Source organism: Arvicola amphibius, chromosome 9 (assembly GCF_903992535.2).
Source record: "Arvicola amphibius chromosome 9, mArvAmp1.2, whole genome shotgun sequence".
Classification (NCBI taxonomy): Eukaryota; Metazoa; Chordata; class Mammalia; order Rodentia; family Cricetidae; genus Arvicola; species Arvicola amphibius.
Window position 1 is genome coordinate 41,269,283 of NC_052055.2, and position 8,013 is coordinate 41,277,295.

Sequence of the window (8,013 nt, forward strand, 5' to 3'; positions counted from 1 at the left end):
AAAAAAAAAAAACTGCAGCCAAGATAACAGCCACTGCTTCCCGAGCCACACTGTTCCTTGGGCTTGCAACTCTGTGTCATTTAACCTCAGCTTTCCCAAGGCCAGAGCATCGCCCCAGTCCATGGCCCCCTACAAAAATGCTCAGAAGTGCACAGCTACTAAGTGGTAGACCCAGGAGCTGCCCTCAAGTCCTTTCCCTCAAAGTCTCACTCTTGACCACAGTGGCTACCTTGTAAAAGGATCCCAGGGCTTTTACACTGGACATAATGGCGGCAATGTTCCTGCTCATGTCCCACCCTGGGTTAGTCATACCATGTTGCACTAGGATCCAGGTGTAAGGGTGCAGAGCTAGGTGCTCCCTTCCCAACGAGGATGGCTCAGAAATGGGGACACTGAGGTTCCCATTCCAGTGACTTGGGAATGGCTGCCCTGCCACCAAGCCAACTGTCTTCCAGAAAAAGAGGCATCGTGTGAAAAGCTGCCCTGCTTCTCCCTACCTCCCAGATAGCTCTCAAGGACAACTGCCAGAGCACGCGTGTAATGCCCTGGGAACAGAAAGTAGTAGGAGCCATGAATTCTCCAACTCACAATCAGCCTTGACTCCAGCCTCTTTTTTGTGAGCCGCTTTCATCCCTTCCGCCAACTTACTGCAGTCCCATGAGCGCTTTTCCCTGGCTCCACAGTATGGTGGCTGCTGAGCGGCTTCGGAAGTCCCACTCTCCTGGATACAAAGCCCTCTCTTGGCTTAGCTCACTTTGCCAACCTCCACTCCCTTGTTTCATTGTCTCTGCCAAACCAAACAAATTGTGTCCCTGTCCTATGCTGGCCTATCCCCAGAGGCAGAGGTGCCTGCTCCTCTTGCTTCGCAGAGACTGAAATTAAACCTTGCTTTTTTGGGTCTGAGTCAAATGCTGCCTCCTTCACAAAGCTCTACCTTAACCATTCACTCAATGCTGATTGAGTCTTTATCATATGCCAAGCATTGAATAAAGGGTCCTTGTCATGATGTTTGTGGTCCCCTGGGGCTTCATGTTGAGGCTGGGTGAGTTCCTGGGAGAAGTGCTGCCTGGACAAAGGCCCTGAGGCAGGAGAAAGCGAAGAGAGCAGCAAGGGGGAGGAAGCAGCACAGTGCAAGTCAAAGGAGAAAGTGGAGGTGCAGCTGCAGGAAGGTTCAGGTCACAGGCTTTGGGACTTTATCCCAAGGTAAAAGGAGTCATGGAGTCTTTTTGTTTGTTTTTTCGAGACAGGGTTTCTCTGTAGCTTTGGAGCCTGTCCTGGAACTAGCTCTTGTAGACCAGGCTGGTCTCGAACTCGGAGAGATCCACCTGCCTCTGCCTCCCAAGTGCTGAGATTAAGAGCATTTGCCACTGCCACCACCACCCTGCTGAGTCACGGATTCTTAATAGAGGGCATTGGCTAATGCTCACCTCTAATCCACCTTTCTAGCTGCCCTGTGGCTGAGCCTCTTAGAAGCTGAAGCCCTGTTTTAAGCATTCCCATCCGTGTCTCTGACCGCTGGGGGTAATTTTTCACATCCTTTCTCTTGGGCTGGGCTCAAGGGCAATACTGACTTCTGATCGCCTAATTTCATCCCCATTCACTAACCCAGTGCCCAGAACGAGGAACTGTCCAGAAACCTCTGTTGCGTGACCTAGGTGACCACATATCCCCTGTAGGGAACAAGGCTGCCTGAGGGGGTCTTCCTCATTCTCTGCAAGTTAGTTACAGAGTATAAAGGTTTCAATGAAGCCAGAACTCCAGAAGCCCTTGAGAGCAGAACATGTTTTGATGGCCATGCCCAGTATCCGCATAGGGACTGCACAGGATCTACCCGTGATTATCATACAAAGGGCCAGAAACAAAAATGTCACAGCTGCTTACAACACATTCCACAGAAGCAATCCCACAAAGCCCACCTCTAATGTGAGGTTATTTACTGCCCTGATTTCAAATGAGGAAACTGAGGCCCTGGGAAGGAGGACCCCTGGGAAGTTATGACAGCCCTGACCTAAGTTCAGACTCCCTGTGGTGGTCCTGTAGGGCTGACAGACTTTCCAGGCATTTCTTTCACAACTGTTTCCAACTGACATATTTCATCAGGATGTCAGTCACACCAGCAGTGGGAGCCAGCACACCAATTCTCAGAAGCTCTACCTCTCTGCTTCAGAACCGCATGCTCAGCTCCCAGGCTCCAAGGCTGGCCGCTTAGCAGAGGCAGAGAGAGAGGCTTGAGCCTGGCATGCTGCAGGTACTCAGTTAACACTGAGCTAACAGAGGCATCTGAGCTGACTTGAAATAAAAGAAAATATGCCTGCAGCCTCCACATGTAGTAGCCTCCATGCTGAGTGTATTGCCTGTACTAACCACCAGCATTCTCAGAACAGTGCTGTGAGCCAGGTCTAATACTGGTTCCCACTGACAGGCAGAAACAGACAAAAGGCAGTAAATACATAGCCTGAGGTTGCAAGCCAGCAAATGGCTGAGACAGGATTTGAACCCTTGTAGTGCACTTAAAACAACCCCATGCGTGTGAATGTGTACCCTGGGTGGAAGGTGCAAGTGTTCCTGAAAAGCCAGTCTTGTGAAGCACCCCTACTTCCCACACACCCGATGTCAGTATATCCCTGCAGCAAGCGATGGCAGACTTGCTTGCATGGTAGCAACCTCATCCCAAGTTTTGTGTCTCCTGATCCTCCTGTCAGTGGTCTCTGGACTCCTAGCATTATAATCTGCCTCTCCTCCCTTTTGGTAGCAAAGGGGTCTAAGAACCTTCGATGACATCCCTATGCTCTGGGGCCTTCAGTTTTTTCATCCCAGGGAGATTATTATCGCTCACTGCAGAGGGCTTCCACACATGCAATTCCACCAGTGGCTGTTCTGGGGAAGTTAAGATGCTACAACTACCCAGCACCGACTCAGTGGAGCCAAGTGGCTCGTTCTAAAGCTTGTGCTGGCAGGAGGGGCAGGGCTCATGATCTCTGGGATGCTGCATGGCATCCCAAACCCCAGACCCCATACCTAGATGTACTTGGCATGTGGCACATGCCAAGGGTCTCCCGATGCTGCTCCCTTGCTCCACCCATGGCCCCTCCCCTCGCCTACTGGGGAGAAGAAGTAGGCCAGCCAGGCAGAGGTCGCCCATCTGCAGGCTGCCTGCAGAATGAGAGGGAAAACCATTCTTTCTGGAAAAACCAGTGGGCAGATGATCCTGCCCAAGGCACAGCCTACATGGAAACCATCCAAGAAAATCAGCAACAGGAAAACCAGAGCCCTTCAGAGAAGCAGGAAACCTAAGCAGGCCTTAGTTCTCCTCCACAGGAAGGGAAGCTGAGCTTCAGGATGGTGGCCTGCCATACTCAGGGCCCCTCAGTGTATCAGTGGCTCTGCCATGTGTCCAACCAAGGGCTCAGTTGCAGAGGCAGGTGGGCCCTTGCCCCCGCTGATCTTCAGGCCTCACACTCCAGCAGTATACTTCCCTACTTTGCCCTCAGTAACCAGGGACACGGGCCAGCCTCACCGAGAAAATGCCAAGTCTCTAGAGCTTTTCCCCTACACTTTCTGCTCTGGGCTACCTGCTCTGCGCTACCTGCTCAGGGCAGGCAGAAACTATTCAGAGTAGGCAACCAGACAGTGCCTCACCCAGTTTACAGTAAGCACTCTTATCGCCCAGCATGATAACCACGCCCATTTCATAGCTACAGAAACTGAGCTTTGGAGGAATTATGCAACTGATACATAGTATCCAGGTGCTGGGACTTTGGTCTGCCCTCTCTTCAAGCTAACAGCAAGCTCCCCCTACTCTGGAGAGATCAGCTCTAAAATGGTTGGTCTGAGAGAACTAAAGCCTGTAACCTTCATCACAGCCCTGTGGCATGGGTACCACTACTACCCCAGGACACCAAGACTCAAGGCAGGTGACCTGTCAGAATGCTACACAGAGACTAAATCCAAGCAGCATGGCCTTGAGCCTTTGGCCACCTTCTGTGCTACCACTTTGGTAAAACCTGCAGCTGGAAACTAGCAACCCAGACTTTATGGGAGGTTCAGGTCACCCCAGGGTCCAGTCTGGAGATGCAGCAGGAACCTGCCTCCAAATTCTCCAAATCATTTCCCTCAGCAATGTTGCCTCCAGCTCAGAATCTGGACTGTCTGGACCATGAATGCAGCACAGACCCTGGGTTTAATTCTCAATGGGGAAAAAGAAAAGGAATGGAAACTAAGAAAGTTAAACCCATCTTTAAAGTGTGGAACCATCCACAAATCCCTGCAACCCAAGGCAGCCTGACAGGCCTGACCTGGCAGAAGCTAGCATGATTCTTTAGAGTGGTCTAAAATATAAACATATCTGAGGGTGCGTTTCAATGACATATTTATAGGTAACCTGCCCAGCCTGCCAACAGGTCCAGCTTGCCCTGCCTCTAGACCCTGTCCCACTGTGAAAAAACCAGGTGCCTCACCCCGTGGAAGCTCTGCTAGCTCCCTTCCTTCACTTTGCCAGGTACAGTCTCTTCTGCCTTAGCTGGGCAGGCTCCTACCCATCCTTCAAAATCCTAAGAAGCCACCTTCCCTCTGAAGCCTCTCTTGACTGCCCTGTTGAGACTAACAAGGAAAAAAGGGAGACTTTGTCGATTTGTTTTTGTTTTCTTGCACCTCTAATAGCCACAGCTGCCACAGCTGCCACAGCTGCACATCTGCTCTGTACCTGCCATCTTCTTAATCCCTGTAACGGATCTACAGAAAGAGATCAGGGCTCCCAGGACACTGCCTCTTAAAGCTGCAGCGCTGAGGCTTGCTCAAGGTCACACAGCTAGAGCTTGTGTTAAAGTAACAAAGGACCAGGGAGCTACTGTTCCAGCTGGGCTCAGTCTACCTGGGGGGTGGCTGGAGGGAGGGGTTTCCATGCCAGCTCTAAGGGAACAGGCCATCTGTGGACCTAAGCAAGGTAAAGCTAGCTAGCCCGGTGCTCTGAGCATTCCTGGCCAGAATGCTCTAGAGCCCACAGCCCGGAATGGACTCAGGAGAGAATCCATCCGCAACCCCCTTTCCCTTTCCATCTGACACACAGTTCCACGGAACACCAAAACACTGCAGGCCATCAGAGTGGCCAAGCCCTAGGATGCACAAGATGGCAGCTGTTCTTCATCCAGCTCCTGTTGCCCCAGTTTACTGTCAGTTCTTCCCTCATAACCAAGGCCGCAGTCTTGGCACACGAAGCTCCATTGGAAAAGTTCTCCTTTGGGTGTCTCTGCCAAAGGAACTGGGCTATCAAACTGTCCAGGGCGGAATTAGGGATAGCTGTTGCATCTTGGTGGTCCTACCTCATTAGGGATCTCTAAGTTACTCCGCTACCTCGAGCTCCAGGAACAAGTCTCTATGCTCAGCTCAGGGTAGGTATCAGGAATTTGCAAGGGTCCCCTAAAAGTTCCTTGCTTGAGGCTACCCACCCAGGCCTGCGGCAGGCCACCAGTGTGGTCAGAGCTGTAAGAGGGAACAAGGCCCAAGCCCTGGAGGAGAAACTGAGTCCAGAGGACTCAACAAGGTAAAAAGGAAGTAAGAAGGTCCGGGGTGGGATCAACTCTGGAAGAAGCAGAACTAGAAGGGTCACAGCAAGAAGTTGAGACTGTGGCAAGCTGAGCTTCTGGTTCCATTTCCCTGACCCTCCACTATAAAGGATTCTTGGCTTAGTCTCAGCCCAGAACTCTCCCCCAGTGGAACATGAGCACAGCCTAGCCCTTTGTAAAACCCACTCCGATGCATTCCCTAAGAGCATGCTCCATGCAGAATGACCCGGTGTCCATGTCACACTGTACCTGCTGAACCCTGTGGCAGCCTAGAACCCTGAGCTGTGGCTGCCTCCTGGCCTGGAGAAGACTCACACTCCCTGCCCCCAAGGCCTAGTGAAAAAGGCAAGGTCCTAGGACATTCTGCCAACACACCCTGGCAGGCCAGGCCAGTACTGCAGCCAGGGGTGGGCATGGAGAGGTCACAGTCCCATCACAGTATGGTCCAGGGCTGTCTCTGGTCACTTTCTGAAAGCAGCTGTGGGCAGAAGTAGCCTTCAGAGACCTCAGGTCACCCAGGCTAAAGGAGGAACAAAGCGTGTCTCTGGCCTGGGGCAGGGGACCTGGGGCAAAGACCTGCAGGCAGGAAAGGTGCCTGGGCCTCCAACAGAATAAGGAGGTACTGGAAAACCAGGGAAGAGGGGACTCCTCTCCTCCCGCCATGCCGGCCTGTCTATCTCCAGCTCTTCACTGTAAAAGAAATGGAAGAAGCACACGCCAGACAGAAAAAAAAAAAGGAGGAACAAATAAAATCCCTAACCGCCGCCCACAGGCTCCCTTGGTGAGTCTGGGCCAAGGCCTTGGCCTGGGTCACTTGCCTCTGCTTTTCCTAGGAAACCACTGGTGCCAAATTTGCATTTACCACAAACAGAGACAACACAATGTCATAATCCTTCTCCTGTCATTCTCCCCTCTCTGCCTCCTCCCACCTCAGACACACACGCTAACACAAAATGACGGCTCCCTCGACAGACTGAATGAGCAAAGCTCTGGATCTGCCTCCTAATTGTTGGCGTTTCTCTTCGGCCTGTGCTCTGTGCCCATCGCCCAACTCGCAGCAGACCACCCACTGCCCCCTCCTTTGTCCCGCATTACCACTGACAAATGGCCTGCTGGAGGTAAAAGAATATGTCAGGAAATAATGGGGGGGGGGAGCGGCCAGCCCCTGCCTCCTCTTAAAGCTTCAGCACCTCACTGCCGGGGTCCTAGCCACAGAGGGCAGCTAGACCAGAGGGGACAGGGGCAGTAACAAGGATCTGGCCCCTGAGACCCTGACCTGAGGCCTTGCCCTTCACGCCCCTGCTACTGCGGCTGCACTCGGCCAGCAGCCCAGGCCACCCCTCCTCTCGCGGCCGCCCTCCTGGGCACTGCTCTGAGCATCCCCCGCGCTCCCCTCCCTCCATCGCTCTTTATGGCAGTTTCAAAGCTGCAGCCGCCACTAGAGCAGCTGCGGCCTTTGATGGGGACAAGGCAGTGAAGGCCGCCCAGGAGGCCCCTGCCTGGCCAGTCCCTGGCCCGCTGGCCCCTGCACGCCCCCGGGGAACCTGGGGCCGGCGCGGCGCAACGCCCAGCGGGCACGCCTCACACGCCAGAGCAAACTTTCGCGACCGTGGGAGAGGCCCCGCGCACGCCGTTACCTTTGCAGCTGCATCCTCCCCTGGCACTTGCCCCAGACCCCCTGATAGCCCACAGCAAGCAGGCCGGCAGGAAAACAACCCCCCGCGGAAGCAGGGAGGAAGGGAAAACGAGAAACCGAGAAGAAAAAGGAAAGGGGGCAGTTTCTCCTCTCAATCTCAGTCTCTTCACAGCTCCTCCTGCCCAAGCAAGCAAGTGAAGTCACAGGGCCGGGGCGGTGACATCAGCTGAGCCTCTGACATCACGGCCCCTGCCAGATCACACCTCTGCAGGGTGGAGATGGTGGAGCAGCAGGGAGGAGGAATGGGTGGATGGAGGAGGGAGAGGAGCACCAGATCCCTCCATCGCCCTCAACTGCGGAGAGCGCTTGCCAACGTTGGGGGGGGGGGGGTAAGGGGAGGGGCATGTGGCTCATCTCTAAAGAATACGTTTTATTTCTCTAGATAGGGGTTATTCTGTGTCTATTTATAATTGGGCCCAGAGTGGATGGCTTAAAAGGAGCCAATGCCCACCGCAGATGGGGAAATCAAAACTTAGAGCAAGGGATAAAGGTAAGAGTGCCCACTCACATACCTACTGTGTGGTATGAATTGGCACCTGCACCTTGGATAGTGATCATAAAGGCCAGTGAGGACTCCATTATACCTGGCGAGCTCAGAGGGGGAAGAGCCTTCCTGAGGCTGCACAGCAAGAAGATGGCCATACTTGGCACCGGGAGTCATTAAGGAGGTAAGGCTGGCACAGCGGCTGGAGAGCAGCTGGGCAAGGCCACCGGGGGCATACCTAGAACAACACACACACAGTGGCTTCAGTGGCA